This window comes from Oreochromis aureus, linkage group 10 (genome assembly GCF_013358895.1).
Source record: "Oreochromis aureus strain Israel breed Guangdong linkage group 10, ZZ_aureus, whole genome shotgun sequence".
Taxonomy (NCBI): domain Eukaryota; kingdom Metazoa; phylum Chordata; class Actinopteri; order Cichliformes; family Cichlidae; genus Oreochromis; species Oreochromis aureus.
In genome coordinates, this window is record NC_052951.1 from 6,083,694 (window position 1) to 6,107,696 (window position 24,003).

The following is a 24,003-nucleotide window of genomic DNA, read 5'->3' on the forward strand; positions in this document are numbered from 1 at the left end:
GGCCTTCTCTCACTGAGCTTCATGATGTAGTCACCTGAAATGCTTTCACGTCACAGGTGTGCCTTGTCGGGGTTTATTTGTGGAATTTCTTGCCTTCATAATGGAGTTTGGGCCTTCATGGTTAAAAAGCTGCTGAGAAACCACTACTAAGGGAAAGGAACAAGCTTAGTTTGAGCCAAGAAATACAAGGAATTTACATTAGACCAGTGGAAATCTGTTTTTTGTCTGATGAGTCCAAATTTCAGATCTTTGGTTCCTCCCACTGTGTCTTTATTTAACGCACAATAGGTGAACTGATGGTAACTACATGCATGCTTCCCACCGTGAAGCATGGAGGAGAAGGTGTGATGGTATGGGGGTGCTTTGCTGGTGACACTGTTAGGGATTTATTCAAAGATTTATTCAAAGTGTTCTGGTTACTGTGTTAAGTTGAGTTAAACCATGGCAGCAACATAAGTGCTGTTTTAAAGTATATTTGTTTACAATTTGTAAGTTTGCCAAGTTAATTACCAACAGTTATTGTTTGCTGTGTATCAAAGTCACTGGATTACTTTACTGCTGAAGAAATGTTTAAAATCAGAAGATCCTAAGGCTAGTTCTGAGTCCACTGCACTGCTGTCCCATAAATCTGTTGTACAGTATTACATAGCTTTTATGGTTAAAAAAAATCATCATAACAATGAGCGTGCTTTGTTCCTAAGAAAAAAGAAAAGTAGTTTTATAGTCAGTTTACAGTTTTTTTTAATTGGTTTGGCGCAGTTTTCACAAGCAATTGGTACATTTTCAAAACTCTTCGTACTTATATCGCAACAGATCATCAAAAGTGCACCTTTTTCAAACATTTCAGCATATTTCCAATTGTGTTAGTACAATACACATAATGGCAAAATATCCTTTTCACTACACAAAATAAGTGTTTCATCTAAATAAATGTTTCGTTCACAGTTACTGCCTTTCATAATGTTATCCCTATAAAATTTTTGATTTGCATCTCTTATCATTCAGTTTAATACATTTGTCTGTCATTCAATTCAACTGATCTTAATGTTTAATCAATGAATCATTCATTATGTCCATGGATTTTCAACTTGACTGATTGTTGTCTGGTCATTTGTAAGTTACACATTGCTGCAAGAGCTTTCAATCTAGAAATACTAATTGCTAATTGTTACCCCCTGATGATCACAATTAGTTACCATATAAGTAGAACTGTGTTTGAGACTTTGCACTGTTCAAATATGGAGCAGGATAGACCCGTAGGGAGAGGAAACCTTCATCGAAGAGGTGGTGGTGCTCCTCGACAGAGAGGTGGGCACGGACAAAGAGGAAGAGGTGGTGGTGCTCCTCGACAGAGAGGTGGGCACGGACAAAGAGGAAGAGGTGGTGGTGCTCAACGCACCATCATCTCTAATGAAGTCCGGGCCATCATTGTTGACCATGTGGTTAACAGAGGCTTTACCATGGCTGAGGCTGCCAGGTTGGTACAGCCTAATTTACAAAGGTCAACTGTCAGCTCTATCATCCAAACTTTTCGCCAAGAAAACCGGTATGTCTGCTATAGCAACTTCACTTCTAGAAAATAGTACCCTATTGTATAGATGAACAACATGTAATTGTCAGTTTACAGTAATGTGATTGGTAATACTTCAATATTGACAGTATATGATTGTCCTCAGAATTAACAGGAGACAACCTGGTGGTGGTCGCCCACGTGTTTTGACTGACCAGCAGGAGTTGGCTGTGGTGGACATGGTCAGGGCAAGGAATGACATACGGCTGTCTGAAATCAAACAGGCTATTGAGAACAGCAATGACACCTTTGCCAATGTGCCATCAATTAGCCTTCCAACGATTGCCCGGCTTTTGAAGAAGCACCAAGTTTCCATGAAACAAATTTACTTGGTTCCTTTTGAGAGGAACAATGTCCGGGTGAAACAACTGCGTTCAGAATATATTCAGGTACAACACTAAACTGGCATGCAATTACTGTAACAGTACTGACAACTATTAGTTGTAACAAAAACTAACTAAATTATCATTTTAGAGGGTGATGGAGCTGGACGCTGCTGTGAATCATCACAAGTATATTTTCGTTGATGAGGCCGGTTTCAATCTGGCAAAACTAGACGCAGAGGACGTAACCTTATTGGACAAAGGGCTACCATCCAAGTCCCTGGACAACGTGGGGAAACATCTCAATGTGTGCAGCTATATCTGAAGATGGTGTGGTAGGCTGTAGACCAGTTCTAGGGTCATACAACACTGAACACCTGATAGTTTTTTTTGAATGAACTGGAGCAGGCCTGTCAGGGAGAAGACATCGTCTATGTTGTTGTGTGGGACAATGTCAGCTTCCACCATGCACAGCTGGTTCAGGAATGGTTTCAAACACATCCTCGCTTCATGACCCTCTATCTTCCACCATATTCCCTTTCCTCAACCCAATTGAGGAATTCTTCTCTACATGGAGGTGGAAGGTGTATGATCGCCATCCCCATGAGCATGTCTCCCTTCTTCAAGCCATGTGTGAAGCTTGTGGTGATATAACTGCTGAGCAATGTCAAGCCTGGATTCGTCATGCCAGGAGATTCTTCCCACGGTGCCTGAACAACGAAGACATCCACTGTGATGTTGATGAAAATTTATGGCCCAATGTTAATGACCGGCTTGATTAATTGTGTAAAAGTGATGAGAATAAAATGAAATGACAATATATTTTATGTATGTAAATGACTTGTTTTTTTCTCCCTTTTTCATGTGTGTGTGTGTGTCTGTGTGTATGTATATGTATAGTTATATAATTTTTTTTATGTCTGAACATAAGTGTAATATTTGCTGTGTACAGTTTTACAGTTCAGTTACACTCATTCATCACCAAGGACAATTTGAATCGCTTACCTTGTATTATTTTCTCCTGAATGAAATGATTGGTAAAAGTACTAAGTTGAAAAAAGAGCTTACTGTTTTGTTTGGGTGATTAAAGCAAATGTTCTCAAACTATATCACAGTGATCATGTGTTCTGATACAATGATTACGTGGAATGTAAATATGTGCAAATGCAATGAAATCATGACATCAGATTTGAAAGAATGACTAGTGGTGTTACAAATGTGATCAAATGTGAGTTTTGTACTGAGAGATTTGAAAATGCACACTTTAGTTATGAAAATAGTGCCAAACCAATTAAAAAAAACTGTAGTAAGCTTAATTTTCCAAAACATGACCAACTATAAAACATGTTTATGTTGCTGCCAGATGGCCAATAAGTGAAACACAACCGTGCACATCTGGTTGCAGAGCTCAACTCACTGTAAATGTAATAGTTCATCCAGATAATATTACAGATTCTCTGAACAGGCAGTCTGGATTGGACAGGAGATGAGGATGTGACAAGCTATCTTTGGTAAGGAGCTCACTTGTCTAATCTGAACTACTGTTTGATAAAATGATTGAAAATTGATAAAATTGAAATCTTGAATCTTGAAAATGGTTTCGGTTGTTGCTATTATTTTGTGTAAATCTAAAGGGTCTTATAACTATATTACACACCATTGTTGGAGCTGCTGCATGCTAGGGGTGCAAAGATTTTTTTATGCTTTTTGGTTATCTCTGTGCAGTTAACCACCAGATTAACTTTAGTTATGTCTGTTGTAGGTCCATCATTCCGGTCTACTACCCTGGACCTGCAGACAACAAGGAAACACCACACATCTATTTGTTGTCTGTTGTCTGTTGTCACTGCTCAAATATTTTTTGCACAGTTTTCTTTAAAAAAAAATTTAATTTTTGTTTTATAAGTTTATATATTCAGGGGGTTTTTTCTTTTGCAAATGTCTGCTGTCTGACTGAGACAGCAGACGTAAGTCAGAGTGCTCCGACTTACTTACTCCGACTTACCAACTCAGCATCCTATAAAGGACACTAAGATCACAAAGGCCAGAACTGGCTGTCAGATAGGACAGTCTAAACTATGAAGCAAGGCTCCTGTTGCCTAACAGTTGAGACAGTACAAGAGAGAGATTTTGGATCGCATTGTTTGACAGAGATGGAGGCAAAAATCTTTATATAATTTGTCTTACTGGAGAAAGTTCACATTTTTCATTGGTCTGTGTTGAATCTAGCTTATGAGATTAGTTTCATTTCATTAGCAATAATATAAATATACTAGGGCCTAAAATATATAATATTTATATCCTAAACATTTTTCATATATAATTCATTAAATATGTCCAGTGGTCGAATTGGAGCCTGAGCTGGTACATGAGGTTGGCACTTGGCTAAAAAACATATCTTGGGCTCTGGAACTCTGGAGAGGGGCTACACTCTACACAACTCTGTCATGGATAAGAGGCAGCGAGCATGGGTGGGTATACTTGTATATCCCCAGTTTGGTGTTGGTATTTTGGATTTATCTCTAACGGACATCTGGGTTCATTCCCTGCTCCTCTGCATTCGGGATCCTGTGGGGGTGCTTTAGAAGTATCGGATAAACGGTCCACTGTAATAAGTCATTCAGCCCCTGTACAGCACAAATAACAACTTGATTTGTATCGCTAGCTACAGCTGGTTACTGCAAGCTACTGTCAGACTGGTTCCTGGTGGCAGCTAGACTCCACCAAGGCTGCCATTTTGTCATTGATTCAGTTCATAACTTTTGTGGACAGAATTTATAGCCACACCCAGGGGTGGACTGTTTCTGCTTTGGTTACCTCAGGATCGTGTCTCTGCTCTTCAAAGATTATGTAGCTCTATGGCTGCATTAATGTAGACCGATCTGTTGTGATGAAGAGAGAGCTGAGTCTGAAAGCAAAACTGTTGATTTACCAGTTGATCTATATTCCTACCCTCACCTATGGATATGAGCACTGGGTTGTGAAAGAATGAGATCATGAATACAAGTGGGGTATCCTTTAAATGATGACAGGGCTCTCCCTTTGAGAAAGTGTGAGGAGCTCAGGTACTTGGGAGCAGTTCAGATGAGGTGGCTTGGGCATCTGACTAGGAGATTTATATCCCTTGGTTGTTTCGAGAATACCACTGGAGCTCCTGAGTGGCAATGGTTAATGATCATTTCTACCATTTCTGAGTAATCTTGCCAACTGTTTTCACCTTCTCACCAAGTTTCTTGCTGATGGTCTTACAAACCATTCCAGCATTGTACAGGTCTATAATCTTATCCCCAGTGTCCTTTGACAGCTCTTTAGTCTTCTCCATGGTGGTTTTGTACAAGAAAATGAGCAAGCTCAAAGGGTACATTTGTTCAGTGACAGTGGAGAAAGACAAGAAGGCACTGCCAAGCAAGAGGAATTTTCTATTTTCAATTTTCTCCCCTAAGGGATACATCTAGTGTCCCCAGCTAAGTCCAGGAAGATTATTGGAGTGCAAAGGGGGAATAGCCACATTTCATTATTGGAAACAGGTCTAGATGTAAGGACTGCCGTAGCTTAAGCATAGATATTATTGTTATGTCCACTCTTCTGCCTTAAAAGCAGAAGAGTATAGACATAAGGGCTTAATTTGTGCTGGATCCAACGAGAAAAGAATCAAAGGATCATGCATCAGGGTCCTTTACTTCTAATGATTATATTCATTAAAATATTCAGGCAGCAAACTTGCAGCCTCTGCTTGCATAAATGAGGCCTGGTTGCTCTCTGTGTTATTGTCATCAAAATCTGCTTATTTAAACAGACAGCCCCTTGTGTCTTACACAACCAACCCATGTGCATTTAGCAGTGTCCTCCCTATGGATTTGCGTATATGTAGGTTCTAAAACCTACATATCAGCAAAGAGATTATGTGTGTCTGATTTCTTTATGTTAAAATGATCTCAGAAGTGTTTTGCTGTTCGCACTCTGGTGTCTGTCCCAAGAGATTATTTTACTACAGTTCCCTTTAATTTAAAAGGAAATTTTGCACACAAATTATGTATGTTTAACAGTAAAAAACTAAAAGGTAAGTAAGAATACTTTAATGCTCGTGTTACTGTGTACATAAATAAATATGTATCTGGTAGGTCAAACATAGTGAACTTAATTCAACTCTATTTTATTCATATAGCACCAAATCACAACACCAGTCATCTGAAGGCATTTAATATTGTAATGTAAAAACTCTACAATAAAACCCCAACAATTATATCACCCTCTTTGAACAAGCCCTTTGGCCAGGCTCTAGGAGGGGCAGCAACCTGCTGCGACCATTTGGGGATGAGGGGAGTAAGGGAGGAGGAAGACATGCTGTGGAAGAGAGCCTGGCGTTATTAATCCCTAACTATATGAGTTATCAAAAACTAAAGTTTAAAGCCAAATCTTAAAAGTCTGTCTCCCAAATCCAAACTGGGAGCTAGTTCCACAGAAAAGGGGCCTGAAAACTGAAGGCTCTCTCTCCCATTCTACTTTTAAATAGACTAGGAACCTCAAATAAGCCTTCAGTTTAACAGCAAAATCCTCTATTAGGGTCATATGGTACTATGAGGTCTGAGCCTGATTATTCATGATGGTGAAAGGGATAAGAAAGATTTGGTTGTGCATTTGACATGGAGCCAATGAAGAATAGCCAATAAAAGACAAATATGTTCTCTCTTTCTAGTCCCTGTCAGTACTCTTGCTGCAGCATTTTGGATCAACTAAAAGCTTTTCAGGGATTTTTTAGGGCATCCTGATATTAATGAATTGCAGTAGTCTAGCACAGACGTAATAAATACATGAACTAGTTTTCCAGTGTCACTCTGAGACAGGATGTTTCTTTCTTTTTTTTTTTCCTGTCCCGTTTGGATCTTTAGCCATCAGAATTGTTGTCTGAAGGCCAAAAAAGATGCCTAGTGGATTTACTTTACCAAGTGGATCATCATGACCTTGCCATATTGGTCCATTTGATTGACCTTTATTATAATTATGTATTTATTTTATTTTATTTTCAGTTTTTACAGACGGGACAGACATGACTGGGGGATAGGACAGGGAGAAAGAAAGAGGGGGAGAGAAAGACAAAATAGAGGGAAGAAGAGATAGTGAGAAAGGGGGGAAGAAAAAAAAGAAAAGCAAACAAACAAACAAAAAGACAGGATGTTTCTAATTTTAGAGATTCTGCGCAAATGGAAGAAAGCAGTTCTACATGTTTATTTAATATGTGCATTGACTCACATATCCTGGTCAAAAATGACTCCAAACTTCCTCACAGTGTTACTGGAGGCCAAAGTAATGCCATCCAGAGTAAACATCTGATTTAGTACCATATTTCTAAGATTTTTTAGGGCCAAGTACAATAACCTTAGGTTTATCTGAATTTAGAAGCAACTTAGAGGTCAACCAGGTCTCCATTTTCTGAGATAAAAAGAAGACTGGACAAAGATGCCACTTGTGCCACTTATAAGACTCTTTAAAAACCAAAGAAACTTGCGCCCAATGTCAGCATCCTGAGGAACTAAAAGAAACAAAAAGAGGGAGGGCAAGGTTTTGTCAGTATCAGAACCACAATCCGAAACATGGTGAATTCATAAATACATGAGGAAGTCAGCTCCATTAGATGAACTGCTACAAGAATGCCTCCAGTAGCTGAAGACAGACAGCGATTAGAACAGGTGGAAGAACTCATCAAAGACCAAGCCCCTTCATGTGATGTACCACTGACGGATAAAGGAAGTAGCTAACATGAGGAAATCCAGCTAATTGTTAGAAAAGATCACCCTAAAGGACAGAATAGAGGTTCTATGGGTGATAAGCACCAGGTCCATAGAGCTTCAAGCCAAATACAGCTGATAGGACCCAAGCTGCAGGCTGTGCAAAAGTGCCCTTAAACTGTCCACTAGATATTTGAATTTGAATGTGTTTATTGTCATTTGAAATTGAATTACAGTGTCGCTCCTTTAAGAAATGCAAACAGAGTCCAGATCAAAAGTTTAAGACCACTTAACCTTGTTAAGATCCAGCCATGTAAAATATGTTAAAATATGTAAAATATTTTTTGCCATTTTTCAAGTAGTCTTAAACTTTAGATCGGGACTACACCAAATTGGCAGTGGGAGACAGCGTTCAGTTCAGTGATAGCAGATATTCAAATACATAAAAACATTCCTCCACAGATGCTGATGAATTCTACAAAAACAAGAAACAGTTTGTTAAAAACACTTCCAATGAAATTCATCACTCTTTTATCAGTGACACGTTCATGACACTGACACTGAAAACTACAGGTAAGTAAAAATAACTGGGTAATATGGCTTATGATTTCAACCCTCAACCCCAACCCATATAAAATGTAACTATATATGCTAGATGTGTTGTGTTGCTCAACAGGACCCTACAAAACTTTACAGTACTCATGTTATTTTACCACACTTCTGATGACTGGTGTGAAGTTTCTGCTTTAAATTGAGTCATTGTTTATATTTAATAATCTTAGCTCAGATTTTGAAGGGACTGGAAATGTGTGTGCTCATGTCATTAAAACAAATGAACTTAAATCAATAGTGTCATCTCTATTCTTTGTCTTGGCAGAGGGCAGTAATGTAGGGAATGACTGAAGTGACAGCTACCATTGCAATAACTCTGTTTCAGTTCTTTTAGCTCAAAGTTAAATGGTAATATCTGGGCTGATGTATTTACAGACAGCATTTTAATAATTACTTTGAAGGCTCTAGGTTGGAATCATTGCTCTAACATGGTGTACAAATGTAACAGGGCTCAGTGGTGGTTCTTAGATTTTGAGCTGCTTTAAGCTTTATTTGTGAAGCTCATATTAGCATACTAAAAATGGTAACTATCTAGTACTGCTGGGACATAATATTTTCATAAGCTAAGATAATCATGAAAGAGTGGGGATCTACATGCAGTGATGCTAGCATTAGCCAAGTAACACATTACCTTCAACAGGTGGTCAGGCTGTCCACAGGCACACACACTTAGATTTCACTGCAGCATCTCTTCATATTCTTAATATAGCCATGTGGGGCAGAGTCTAAATGCCAAGGTTGAATGTCTCCAACACACATACTTCTTAGCAGTGCAAAGCTATTGCCACAGCAGTGTAGAAAATCTAGGTAGACAGCCCGTGTCTCTCTAACCAATCAGAGAACTTGTTACATTCAACAGTATGCCTATTTTGGGCAAATCTGGTCCAGCTACTCCGGTACTGCAACGTATAAAGTGACTGTCAAGGAGGGAGAGAAGCATACTTTTTGGATAAAATGGGATCACAATTTTCTAAACACTTTATTACTACACTTGGAGGCCACTGACAAGTGAGCTTGTAGAGTGAGTGAGAATTAAACTAGAAAAGATGGCTCTGTGACAAAGATTTGATAGGAAATTAGATGTAAGCAAATGGTAAAGAAATTGACAATAAATAGGATAAGAAAAAAAACCCAGCCACAAAAAGAAGATATATCTGAGAAGAAGTGGTAGCATACTTGAGTGACACTGAAGAAGCAGGCAAGAAAAAAGGACGAGGAGTTCTCTCTGAATTCCACTCTCTAAGAGTAGAGCAGGACATTGGGCCGGAAAATGTAGATCAAAACCAAGGCAGGATAGAGAGAACAGGGAAAGAGAGTGAGGTAGAGATTGACTAGGCAGGCAAACTATAGGGATAGAAGGGCCCCAGGATGATGTACAGAATCAAATTGGGGAAATACTTCATATTAATTCAGCTGTTTTCAAGTTAAGTCACAATGAAAAATCAGAGATCACTTGAAGTTCTGCTATATTAAAATAATAAAAAAATAACATTAGTACATGAAATATTAGATTCGAATCTACGCTTCACGAACTTGGTGAAAGGGAACTCAAGGTGTGCTTTATTGGAAATGCAGAGGGAATAGAGCAATCACATTTGATAGTAGATTATTGATGTGATCGGAGTGCCCAGGGAGTCCCTGATGAATTTAAGGCCAGAAATAAGACTGCCGCAGGCTTCGAGGCCATCTTGTTTTGGTGAGTAACAATAAACAAATCTAGATTGGATTAACTATCTTTATTACAATCAACAGAGATTTGTGAATTATCCAAGGGATGCAATTAAAGCATTGCTAATCAATTGGGGCCAACCTCACTCATGGCATGGCAAAATAGAATGGTGCTCAATGTGCATTTAGCAGTAAGACGAGGAGTGTGCAAGATGTTCGCTGCATTCATTCTAAATAACAAAGCCCTAATGAGGGTATTACAAGGGTATTAGAACGTATAACTTCACTCTCTGAAGAATAAGCTGAAAATTCTGGAATTGAAGATCCATTCGGAGATTGGATGCAGAAATGGTTTGGGAAATTGGATGCACTGATCTCTCCTCTCCTAGCAACCATAGGTGTTACAATAGCAATCCTCGCCTTGTGTGGATGCTGTTGCATTGCTTGCATGAAAGGACTGCTCCAATGCTGGACTGACTCTTCCACTACAAATATAATGTACTAATTGGTAATAGACGACGAAGGCGGAGACAACATCAAAGTCATACCCTGCAGAAGCTGGAATGAATTGTTAATGATGTGTATTATTAAAATCTGACTGAAGAGTAATGAACTGAAGCAGCACACAGCTGAAATGCAGAGAAACCTTCTTCTGGCAAAAAGGGTTCTTAATTTACTTTATCAACAATGTATTGCTAATGAGTTTTTCTTTGGATTGAGCAACAACAACAAACAGAAGGAAAATTGGAATGGAATATTTTGGTAAACCATTGCTCAAATTATGTCTGCATGAGAGCAGTTCATTCTTGATGTAGTTGCAAGGCGCCCTGTGAAACAGGAAAAAGGCTGTTGAAAAGGAAACAAACTGAAGTGGCATCTGGGCTCGATAGTTCTGCAGCAGGACAATGATTCTGAAGACACCAGCAAGTCCACCTCTGAATGGCTTAAGAAAAACAAAAAGACTTTGGAGTGGACTACACAAAGTTTTGAACTGAATCAGATTGCAAACACTTGATGGTAGTTGAACCCCTACATTTAGATTTTATGTTTACTTGTGTTATCTTTGTCAAATATTTAAATCTGTTTGATGATCTCAAACTTTTAAGTGTGAAAAATACAAAAAATAAGAAATCAGGAAGGGGGCAAATGCTTTTTCACACCACTTTAGTTTGATATCATCCATGTAGACGAGATGGCTAACATTAGCTTCATTCTATAGTCAGTATCTGTAGCCAGTCTTGCAGAACAGCAGTGAGGGCAAGGAAATATCACACTTGATGGTGACTTGTGCAGCTGACTTGAAGTTGACCCCTAGTGTTGTTCATCACATCCCCACTGAGTTCCTGATGAAGGGTGCTGTTGATCTTGCACATTTCCAGACATTCCAGGATTCATGTATGAGACATTAAGTCACAGCCTGTCTTGTAGTCAATCCAGGCAGTACACAGGTTGGTCAGTCTGGTCTCCCAGTGTCAAGGAACTGCCTACTGGGAGCTGGTGTTTTGCCCCTGTTGTGTTTCTGCCAGTTCATTTCTGGGCCCCGTATGTGTACTAAGCCATGTGCCTGTTCATCTTAGCCACTATGATGCCTGAAAGGAGCTTCCATGTGGTACTGAACCAGATTATTAGCCATTAGTTGGATGAGACCAGTTCCTTCTGGGGATCCTATGGGATCAGCACTGTCACGCCTTTACTGAGCTATTCTAGGTGTATCTCATCCACTAGCAGCTTGTTCATTTGTGCTGCCAGATGCTCATAGTTTGCAATTAGCTTCTTTAACCAGAAGCTGTGAATCATGTCTGGGCCTGGTGCTGTCCAACTCGTCATGCTTGAGACTATTTCTTGCATGTCTGCCACTGTGATGTTTAGTGGAGCTTGTTCAGGAAAGCTTGCTGTGGACTGTACAGCTGGATTATTCTCCCGGCTTCTATCTAAGGCCTCAGGTATGGACAGCTTGGTGTACTTCTTAGGCATCCTTTTCTTCGTTACACTTTTCTGTTCCAATAGTTGGCTAACTTTCCTCTGTGCTATCTTGATCTTGTCCTCTATTCTCCATCTCCAATAGCCAAGCATCTCAATGATCTTTGGTGCTGTGGTGTAGATCAGCTGGTTGGTTTCAGTGAAGGTAGCATTAGGTATCTTCTGTAATGCTGCATAGATCTAGTAGATCTTCAGAGGGTACTTCACGTAGTCTTGGTAATCAGCCACAGAGAATCCAGGTTTCCAGTTTAGCCATAATCCTATCTCTCAGGTGAGCTGCTTTTGCACTCAATGCCTTTAATACACCTGTTTTATAAACTGTGGCTAATAATATTTAAATAATAATGAAATTTGCTTTATTTGGCCAAGACCTGCTAACAGGACATTGTGTTATCATGTGTTAGCTATTTTGGTACGACTTTTGAGGATGAACTGATTTGAGTCTTAAAGATTAAAAACATTGGTTTGGGGCCACCTCTCAAGTAATCAAATGTACAATGAAGGTTTCACATCCTGAAATATAAAGGAAGATGATAAAGTCTTTTTGTCACGGCTGCCGAGGCGAGCCGTGTGGTGTTGGAGGGAGAAAGGACCCAAAATGCGAGCAGTGGACAAAATGCTAGTGAAGTTTATTTACAAAAGGGGGGAACAATAAACTAAAGAAACCTAAACTGGGAAAACTAAACAACAAACCTGGGATGATACCAAAAGGGATGCGAGGCAGAGAGACGCAGACGAGGAACAGGACACCATGAAACACAGATGAACCGACAACAGGCAGGAGAACACACTGCTGCTGCACATAGCAGCAATTAAGGGATGAGCAACAGGAGGGAACACAGCTGGGAGAAATTAGGCTAACGAGACAGGGGAGAGGTAAATCTGAACACACTGGCCGTTTATCAATGCCCAAGTACGCGAGTACGTACTCGCGTTCTCGGTGAGTACGTACTCGCCGAGAACGCATGGGAGTACGTACCCGCCGAGAACGCGAGCACGGACTCGCGATATGTACAATTGGAACACCTGCGTGCGTGATGATGTCACAGGTCCGGAGTTTTACTGCCGTCCCCTCCTAATTTAACTGTGAGTAACATGTTATGAAGCTTAACTGTAATCACAGCCAAACCGGTTTACTCAGGAACAAATAAAACACTGAAATAAACCAAACATTAACATTTAGAAGTGATCTAAGTGACTTATATATCATTTTTGAAACCTCTATTAATAAAAATAGTGTACATGTACATACGTGTACATACATTAATAAAAACAAGCAGGTGAGATGTTAGAACGCTTTTATTTCTATTCTAGTGGACACTCAATACTATAGACAGCTGCTGGAGTTTCTTTAACCTGAGTAGTGAGAAGTCCGCGAGCGGGGGGGGGGGTTGAAAACGATGAGTTTTGGACGAAATGCATTCTGGGATATATAGCTGTCCCAAGTCCACACCGATGCATGCTCGATAAAACGGGCGGATCGAGAACACATCCGGGACTTTTTCGCGTTCTCGGCTTGATGCGTGCCAATTGGAACAGTACTTGGTCTCCGACTGATGACGTATCACGAGTACACGAGAACTCAAGTACGCACAAGTACGCATATTGATAAACGCCCACTGACATGAGACATGAACTTTCAGAATAAAACAGGAAACTAACAGGCACAAGAGAACCAGACAGGACACTGAACTTGACAGGCAGACTCACGAGCAGACACAGTGACACCATAGACCAGGGGTGGGCAATCTCAGTCCACGAGGGCCGGTGTCCCTGCAGGTTTGAGATGTGTCCTCGAACCAACACAGCTGATTTAAATGGCTAAATTAGCTCCTCAACATGTCCTGAAGTTCTCCAGAGGCCTGGTAACGAACTAATCATGTGATTCAGGTGTGTTGACCCAAGGTGAGATCTAAAACCTGCAGGGACACCGGCCCTTGTGGACTGAGATTGCCCACCCCTGCCATAGACAGACGGAAGGAACACAGAAGTGGGAGCGGGCAGGCACAGAACAAAACCTTAACAAACGGCAAACCTCAACCAAAGATATAACAGGATAAACAAGCACAGGAAATAATATAAAGAAACACAAAACACTGAGTTGACAGACTCAGGACCATGACACTTTTAGAATTGAGAATAAATCTACAAAATAGCTGTGACATCCCATATGTTAATTTTGTGCATGTTATAGAGCCTAATCACATCATGCTTTTGCAATTACCAGTAATTTGTGTAACACCCAAGTCAGCCAAAAAGATGATGTCAGGCATATCTCATCAGAGATGCTGCTTTATCCATAAGCAGCAATGATAACACCTCATCACTGAAAAGGAAAAATTGGATCCAAACTCAAAACTGACCAATTTGAATGTCAAACTCACCAACTGTAGACACAAATTAGTCCACTTTAATCTAGTATATGTGGACTACAATGAAAGCGCAAAGTATATGTTCTATGGCAGTTAATGACGTGAGGCACGCAACTGTATTAGGGACACTGTTGATCAGCTAAAGAGAAAGACAGACACCTGTCCCTCTTCCCCTAATGGCTACACTTAAGTGTTCTTTAAAGTCCAAATGTACCTACTGGGGCTGTTACTTATTGTGGGTATATTTGGACATTTCTTTTCTTTCCCTTGCTGTCGCCACATACTATTGGTAATCAAATTATCAATCACCATTCATAATTCATTTGCCCTAATCCAGTTTTAGGATGATGCTGAAATATGGGAAGCAAGTCTGGAACCAGGCATGAACACATTCTTCATTCTTTCTTTTTATTGTTCCAAGTACAATATATTATACACTATAATATTTTAGCATTATATTTGCCTAACACTACTGCCCAATTTTTCTGCCAGATCCACTACACATATTTCTAAAGGTGAGCTCCCCAAACTTTGAGAATGGTTCATTTGTGCAAGATTAAAATGTTACCTTTCACAGCAGCACCAAATAGTATAACTCTCACATCTGCAGTTTATAATAACATGAATGATCACAGAGTCTGGAATTATTTCTACAAAAACATTCTGCTTGCAACTTAACTCCTTTTGAAATTATTTCTTCTTATGAAGAAAACACTCTGCCTGTTCTGTGAAACTCATAAAAACGGCAATGTATCAAAAATCATTTCAAATAAGTGTGCAATGCATAAACAGACACTGAAGGGTGAGAGTCAATGAGCTCAGTATGCAAATGTGACAGATGATGATATGCATAACAACTGGCAGACTTTGTCATCTGCTCTGCTGCTCTATGGCCTCTGTGAGATACACCCACTCACTTTCTCTTCAGCTTTGACCTTGAGAAATCTTAAGCTTAGACAAGAGTGTGTGTGTAGGTGTGTGAGGGAGTGAGAGAGTGAGAGAGACATTGTCTGGTAATTAATTCTGTTGGATATTATGCTTATATGTACTGTTATATGTACTGTTTAAGTAAAGAACAGTGCCCAGCAGAATCTGCTTCCTTGTTTTCTGTGATTGAAAAGGAGGCTCATGTGGCACCTGTTACCCACTATACTGCTCTAACAGTGCCATGGTGGCAGCTTTGCAAGTTGTTTAAAGGGCCATCTGGATATAATCTGAAAATTTCTGCCTGGATTTATGCTTGTGTGGGCATTTCATTAGCACACTGCAGCATTTCACCTGCAAGTGTGAAGCCCATTAACACTGTTATTAGAAGAGCTCAGTTCATGTAATGTTCAGGCCAGAGGTGTACCCTCGGAGGGAAAGTATCAAATTAGAGCATCTGCTGGAGCATCCTGATGAGAATAAACTCTTCTGCAATCCTCACTGGATAAACACTTGGAGCCAAAATGAAGAAAAAATACAGCAGTCATAACTTCCAACAAAGACAGTTGCTTTACTTTCAAATCAAGCCTGTACACAACAAAGGCTTAAAGCCGAATACTACACAGAAAACCTTGACTCCTCTGAGCTTTGGATAGAAATCACTACGTTTTTATAGAAATATTCAGCTTTAATTTAGGTGATTTAAAGAACAGAAATATCCTAGTCCAGAAAAAGTAAACTCAAATGACAGAGTTAAATTAGTAAAGAGACTTAGAGAGTGAGTATGACAGAACAAACGCTGAGAACAATAATAATAATGATAGTAATAGCAGTCAAATGCTACTAATGTATCTTCCCAACATGTCTGTCTGTTTGCCTTTTCTACAGTAGCCATCTTCAAAGACACTAAGGTTTAAATTATAGCAGAATTAAAAATGTTAAGTGACTTCTTTCAGAGTACTGAAATTAATACATGCACTGACAAATCATTCATGATATCAGTCTTAAAAGGCTTTGTCACATGCTCACTACTCATATCTTAAGTCCACTCCCACTGCATTGCTACTTTTCGCATCATGTTGATGTTTAATCAGCTGCAGAGTAAGATTGTTTTCAGTTCTAAAAGAAAAATTTGTTGGACTAAATTATAATATGCACATATCAATTAAAGGTGCTTAACCAAATTTCAACACCTTTAATTAAGCTGTCGGTGCACACCATTGCTAGCATTTCAGTAACAAAATGCATACAAAAGTGTACATGAAAGCAAAAAAAGTTAATAACAGAAGATGCATTAGACCTAGTTGATGTGGATGGTGACCCTTAATTACATCACAAGCTTCTTAGCTGATGTTACAACTATTATTTAATTTGTCTGTAATATTATATGAGTATTATACAATAGATCAATTAACAGCCAATGTAAGTGAAGTTTAGTAACAGAAAACTGTGACAGCTGTGGTGGTCTCACCAAAGAAATATGGTTCTTTTCTTTATAATACCGTTACTTATAAGTCATCAGTATGTGTTTAGAAATATTTTCACTTGTCCACACTGTGCTAAAAGCTTTAGTCTCAAACCACACAAGATGAAAATTAAGTTTGTAGGACCAATATCATAAAACGGCAGCCTGAAATCAATGCAATAAAACAGCAATGTCAACACAAAGCTAAGTAAAGGGCACACCTGCTGAGGATTCAGTGCCTGCTGCTCCACTGTGTTTCATTTCAAAGCAGTGCATTTCGCAGCACTAAAGGGGTTCACTTCATATTTATGGTACATGTATTCGGGTACATTTATGAGCCTAAACTTCAGTCCTACAACTTTGTTAAAGCTATTTAAACTGTGTAAAATTGGGCTTAATTAAAAACATTACACAAACTGAACTCAGTTATTAACACTCAGTTTAAGTAAATTAACAGTAATTTTCATTCAAAAAGCTCATCAGCTCAGTTTATTTGAGTTGACTTAAATTAGAAAACTAAGTAACCTGGGGATTTTGCTTTTCAGTGGTGGAATGTAACTAAGTACATTTACTGGATACTGTATTTAACTTGGAAACAACTCACATAGTCCGCTTGAGCTTTTGGCTTGCCTTTTTTTTTTTTTTATCTCTGAACATTTTATACATGTCTTGGTACACTTTTATATATATCACTGTACATTTTTATTTACGCATACGAATTTTGGTTGCTTATGTATATAGGACTACTTTATGTCTATATTCCTCTTGCTATAAGAGCTGTGTAACACCCAAATTTCTCAATGGCAGGATAATAAAGGTTTATTATTCTTTTATGCATCTTCACCTTATTTTATATTTTACTTTTACTTCATTATCTGACAGTTTATATTATGTTGTTTTGTATATAGAACAGCCAAACAAGCACCCAGCTGTGTATATAAGTAGCAGTAAAATTGTTAATTAATAATAAGTGACTCAATTAGTGCTGTCAAAATTAACGCGTTAGCGCAAATTAATCCACCATCAATGTGGTCAACGCGATTAAAATTTTTAATGCAATTAATGAATCCGGAGTGCAGAATGATTCAAAATCCCTGAAATGTTTCTGTCAACGCATTTCGGGCAATTTGTCCAAGTAGAGTTACCTTTGCATATGCGCAAATAGGCTGTTGATCTGGTAGTGATGGGCAGCTGAACCAATCAACTCAATATGGAGGATGATAAATGCACATTGGCCCTCTCGATGGGAAATTTAAGTATTAAAAAAATAAAACGGAACAGTCGACCGACATAAAGTATTATGCACACTGTGCAAGAAGGAATTTTCTTTTCACCGAAGCACTTCCAGCTTAAAATATCACATTGACGCAACGTTAGTCGGGGATGCTGCTAGGACTTTGGCTAACGCGTCACCCAGACAAACCACTCACGGAGCATCGGGGACTCAGTAAGTCTACCTCGGAAATATTGACTGACACAATTGCCAAGTGGATTGCAACAAACTGCAGACCTATTAATATCGTTGAGAACACGCGCTTTACATAGCTATGGTTCCTTGTTTCAAGGACTTGAAGTGCCTCCTCAAGAATGACAGAGAGAGAGTGGATAAATGTTTACAGTGTATTCAAGATGTTCAATAAACATGTTAAGTGCGTATATTTTCCCTTTTTTCTCAAGTCTGTTTGTTCCTGCAAAATGAAATGCAATTAATATAGAATAAAAATTAATTATATTTAATCGTGATTAATCAAAATTAATCCACAGTAACCCTGTGATGAATCTGATTAGACATTTTAATTTTCTGACAGCACTAATATATATTATATATTAGTGTATACTTACCTATTAGTATATAGGGTTTTTTAAAAAGTTGTATTTCAAAGGAGAGAACCTGTGGCAAAAGACTGAAGAAAACTATTCAAATTCTCTTTGAATTTAAGCATACATCTTTGTGTTTATTCTGCATTTACTTCATTATATTGCATAAATGTCAGTTACAAGCTTAAATATAAAGTTGAAAAAAATATAATTGTAACCACACTATTGATCATGTAATTGCGATTAATTGAGATTAATTAAAGGAAATTGTGCGATTAATTAGTTAATTTTTTTTAATCTATTGACAGCACTAGTTTGTATATTTACCTGAGATTAGTTAACAGCGAGATTGGGTGTGTTTCGCAAACCCTGACTGGTTGGTTTTCTGGGACGAGCCGAAGGAGAGAGGAGGAGGGGCTCATGCTCTATGGCAGACTGAGTGAGCAGCTGGATATGTAGTCGCAACTAGCTACTAACGCTTGAGAAAAACAGTAAAAGTCAGTTGTGAACTGTGTTTTCCCGACACTGAGTTGCTGTGTTTGGGGGACTACCACATTTCTCAGCAGTTTCCCCGTTCAGCCACACAACGCCGCAACAGCGTGGTTTGTAGAACTGCAAACGGCAATAAAGGAGTGAGGACTACTTGTGTGAGTAACGCCTTTATAGCGCTGCAAGATACCAAGGACAGTGTGTTTGTTAACAGGTTAGGTTATTTGTGTATTGCCGGTTTTAATATTATTTTCTGTTTATGTGGGCCAACAAATATAAATATCTGTAATATTCTAGTAATACCGTTTTGGACTTATTACAACCCAAAATTTGGGTTTGGCCAACAGTTTGGTGACCTTAATTCCAACTTCTGGTTTACTTCTGGGACTCCTTGCCTATATGAATGCACCTAGAGACAACCAGCTAGCTGTTATTTTCTGGTGTGCTCCTCGTTTGATTGATTGATTGATTGATTGATTGATTGAAGCCTTTATTTGTCAATTCCAATTGACTGCAGTGAAATTGGACCTCTTCTGACCGTGCATACAGTACACAAACATCACAATGGGGAGACAGGTCAGAACAGGCAGAATAAAGAAAAGAATGAAATGTATAACACAGAAGGGCAGTCGAGCAGGGCCACGCGCCACTTCTGCCACCCATCCATTGTGTATTCGGCAAGGTACGTCGCTCCAGGACAATGGGGCTCTACCGAACCTAGACTCTACGTCGACAAGAGAGTGTCAATTGCATTAAGCGACTAGTTGACCAGACAAGGACATGGAAGCTAAGCAGGAGAGATAAGGGAAGGAGAGGGTGAGAAGTGCGTCCGCATCCCCCATGAGCCAGAAGAGAATGGTGGTAAATAAATGCCCTGAGTTTGCACTATTTTTTTTCCTTTATCTTTTGGATTAGTAAGTAGATCACTAGAAGCTATAGAGTTACGCCATTAATGGTTCAACTTTAAAGATTACACCATCACTGGTTCAGCTAGCTCACTCTCAACTAGCCTATTTCAGAGGGTGTCTATTTTGGTATAATAATCCTAATAGTTGTTAAAGGGGAAGGCACCCAGGGTGCTGTAACTAAATCCAGAGATACCTAGCGCTACATATATATCTACAAAATGATATGGTTTGAAAATGCAATGTCACTGCTTTCTTTGCACACAAACTATTGCTTACAAGCATTTGACCCTTAGATATATTCCTAACCCCTACATTTATTCTAATACTTTGTGGCTGCTTTTGAACATCTGTGCCAAATCTGTCTATTCTATCGATTCTTTAGCAACATAAGAAAGCTGTTTTTACACCTAATTAGAAGTAGTCAGAATAGAATTTCTTTTTTCAAAAATTGTGTTCAGATACAAATTTAGTTGTGAAAGTCAAAGCCAAACTTAAGACATGCATAATTCAGGCTGTATAATTGAAAATAAAGTCATTTAGCTTGTCCTTCTAAAAGATACATTCCATAAATTGTTTCTTTACTGATCTTTTCTTGTCTTCTGTTATTAGACATGAGGTATGATGGCATTACGCAATGGTCTTCAGAGGCATTCCAGCATTACTTGGTGTTGACGTGGCCACTTAAGCAAAGGTAAAAGGGAGAAAGATGCCCATATTTACTTTTGCTGGTTAAAAGACACGTGGCAACATTCTTCACTAACTGATTAAAGGAGCAGCCTCCACATAAATTGCATTATAGTAATCCAACCAAGTCGTAACTAAAGCATAGATTACTGTCTCTGGCTTTATTTTGGCCACCTGCCTCAAATGGAAAAAAAACTTGATTTTACCACTGCCCTGATCTGATTGTCGAAAGTTCAACATCCACTTTAACCAAGAGGTTTGTAATAGTTATCATGATGTATTGTGCCAAAGAACACAAATTGACAAAGGGGTTCTTGTCACGGTCCTGGGTCACTGACCCTGTGTTTTTTGAATTATTGTTTCTTATTTTATTATTTCTTCGTTGTATATAACTTCTAGTGTTCTGAGTTCTGTTTTGTATTCTAGTTTCATTTAGTTCTGTGCCCAGTCTGTTTGAATTTATTTATTTAAAAGGGACAGTGCAGTTTAACATAGTCCAAGTACAAAATATAAAACTGATGTAACGCACATAAGTTTATAGTTATTGCTAATTGTAACAGACCCAAAGAAAGCTTCTAGGTCTGACCAACCGTCTCAGTCGTGGGCAAAAAGATGAGAGTCAATAAAATTCTAAAAGATAATTTATTGACAAATAATCAAGAGATAAAATATAAAACAGTCCAGTGTCCCATTTATGAATCAAATAAAAAACACACAGTCCCAAGGCCAGAGCCAGCTATGCCACACGACCAGTTGCACTCCACGTGTTGCCTTTAACAGGGTTAGAAGTTGTCGTCTGAGACCCACCACCCTGTAAGCATATAGCCAGTGGTCACTCCAGCCTCTGCAACTCTGCTGCCTTTAGGCTGTGGCATATAATAGGCCCTGGCCTGCACAGAGAGACAAAATGACACATTTACTATAGAATTCATAGCGCAAAACCCATCCATCCCAAACATACCAGATTTCATCACATTACATACCTGCACAGAGAGACAAAATGACACAGCAGTGTTGCAGTGTTTGTAGTGTGGGCTATAAGTAGACCAGTGTATCAGTGCAATCAAGTACACCTGCCTCTAATTAGTCCAACCCCATTCCAGCCATTGGCTCACCAAAAATGTGACACACACACACAACCACTCCCAACCCAGTGCAACTTCACACAATAATATGGAGCTGAATCAACACAGGCACATTAGTCTACCATGTTACATAATTTTCAACAATTGTCCCTTGTTGGGCTTACAATCACAATACATACATTTTATAATAAAACATACATTTTCATAATACCAAAATACATCATAAATACAACTACAATTAATAGACAATAAATTCAAAAAATAAAAATACAAAATCATTAATTGAAATGACTACAGCTCTGATTCTGATCATCGGCAGTGGAACAAATACCATACAGTGGAATGAAATACCATACTTTCTTACTATGGAACAAAGTGGGAGCAGATAGAGAGAAAAGACGAGGGGGGGTAAAACTGAGTCCTGTGGGACCCCAGGTGAGAAAATAGCAGAGAAGGATGTATAGTCACTAAGGCTACGTCCACACGTGCCCGGGTATTTTTGAAAACGCAGATTTTTCTATGCGTTTGCACCTTTCGTCCACACGTAAACGGCGTTTTTGGTCACTGAAAACGGAGATTTCTAAAAACGCCTGCCAGGTTGGATATTTTCGAAAACTCCGTTTTTGCATTTACGTGTGGACGAGGAAAACGGAGAAAACACAGCGTCAAAGGTGTGCGCCTTTTTTGACGTCACACTGTGCGCCATGTTATTGTTTCGGTGAAATGAATTTCTACAATACTGTTACTGTTAATTGTACTCTCTGCAGTGTTTAAATGCTTACATATACACACACAGTTAATGTCCCTCCACACATACGACTCGGTTCTGCTTCTATGCCCCATCTTTGTTTACTATTTCCTACCGAGGCTTCTAGACTTCTGATTGGCCAACATTTCTACACGGTTAGGAATATATCGCCACCTGTTGCTTTGACATGTTCCTAGCAGCGTTTTCCTTCATGTCTGCGTTTACGTGTGGACGGGATTATTTTTTAAAACGAAAACCGAAAATCTCCGTTTTCAAAAATACCCGTGTACGTGTGGACGTAGCCTAAGACTAGCACAGAAAGTTCAATCCACCAAAAAGCACTATAAACCACTCCAGGGTAATACCTCCACAGTGGCCACCCACTGCTCCAAATGAAAAGGTAAAATTTCATGATCCACTGTGTCAAATGCAGCAGTTAAATCTAAAAATACAAGAACAACACAATCACCAGAGTCAGTACATAAATATTTGCTGTTACAAACTCTTAGTTTTCAGACCCCCTTAGCGACTTTTTTTTCTAACAAGTGACTAGCAACAAAACTGGACACTTTTGCTCGTGTTATTAGGAAGAAGACAACTTTTTGACGTGAAAGCACGTATCACTCTTATTCTCAACAAGCAGTGGGTGGTGCCATGGGCACCGCGCCCGTGTCAAAGTGCTGACAGGTGGCGAATCGTCCTCACGCAGCAATCGCTCCCAGCTGATGTCAGAGGAGGAGATGCTGACTCCTACGCGTCCAAACGGCAAATGAATTGCGCATGACTGAAGCTGCTGCTCCCACCCTCACTGTAACACAGCAAGTTCTTCTTTTACTCTTACTTTTTGTGGATCAAAAGGTTTAAAACTACTTAAACACACATACCCCCCAAAAAAAAGTAACTCCGGCAGAGTGCCTATTTTAGGTCACTAGGTAAGATACTATCAGTCACCTGTAAAGATCAAAACTGCTGGGCAGGGGACAAAGACAAAGGCTTCAACCCACATCTAATGAATCATATCTGTTATTAACCTCTGTCTCTCTTCCACAGCATGTTTTTCATCCTGTTTTCCTTCTCTCACCCCAACTGGTCGCAGCAGATGGCCGCCCCTCCCCGAGCCTGGTTCTGTCGGAGCTTTCTTTCTGTTAAAAGGGAGTTTTCCCTTCCCACTGTCGCCAAAGTGCTTGCTCATAGGGGGTCATATGATTGTTGGGTTTTTCTCTATAGCTGTGAAGCGCCTTGAGGCGACTTTTGTTGTGATTTGGCGCTATATAAATAAAATTGAATTGAATTGAATTAATGCCACTGTACTTAATGGAAGTTTAGACAATATTAAAGTCTTTCTATGGGCAATTGCATTTGGATCACCTAAATACATAACAGTCATTCAGGCAGTAATGCCTTGACTGGGGAAAGAAAAACCATCCTTAAAAAGATTTCAACATGCCAAGCTTCTGTGATTAAAAATGCAAAACTGTGTAGTTTGAGCTAAAGACTGCACTAGTGGCTGAACAACTAATACATTTTATATTGATCATATCGGTAAAGTAACTTTCAATACAATATTATGGGAAGCCTGAAAATAATCATTAAATCTGAGACTTTGTTTGTAAGGGTGTTTGATATTATTT

At 39.1% G+C, this 24,003-nt stretch overlaps 1 protein-coding gene and 1 long non-coding RNA gene across 4 annotated transcripts in view; both read right to left on the reverse strand.

Moving 5' to 3' along the window:
* ntm (neurotrimin) overlaps nucleotides 1–24,003 on the reverse strand; it is a 577,382-nt gene that overhangs the window by 234,941 nt on the left and 318,438 nt on the right. The window lies entirely within an intron of this gene.
* LOC120442314 lies at nucleotides 21,163–21,765 on the reverse strand. The gene is made up of 2 exons (XR_005614667.1): nucleotides 21,523–21,765; nucleotides 21,163–21,429 (listed from the first exon to the last, which is right to left on the reverse strand). It is a non-coding gene; the product is annotated as an uncharacterized LOC120442314 (long non-coding RNA).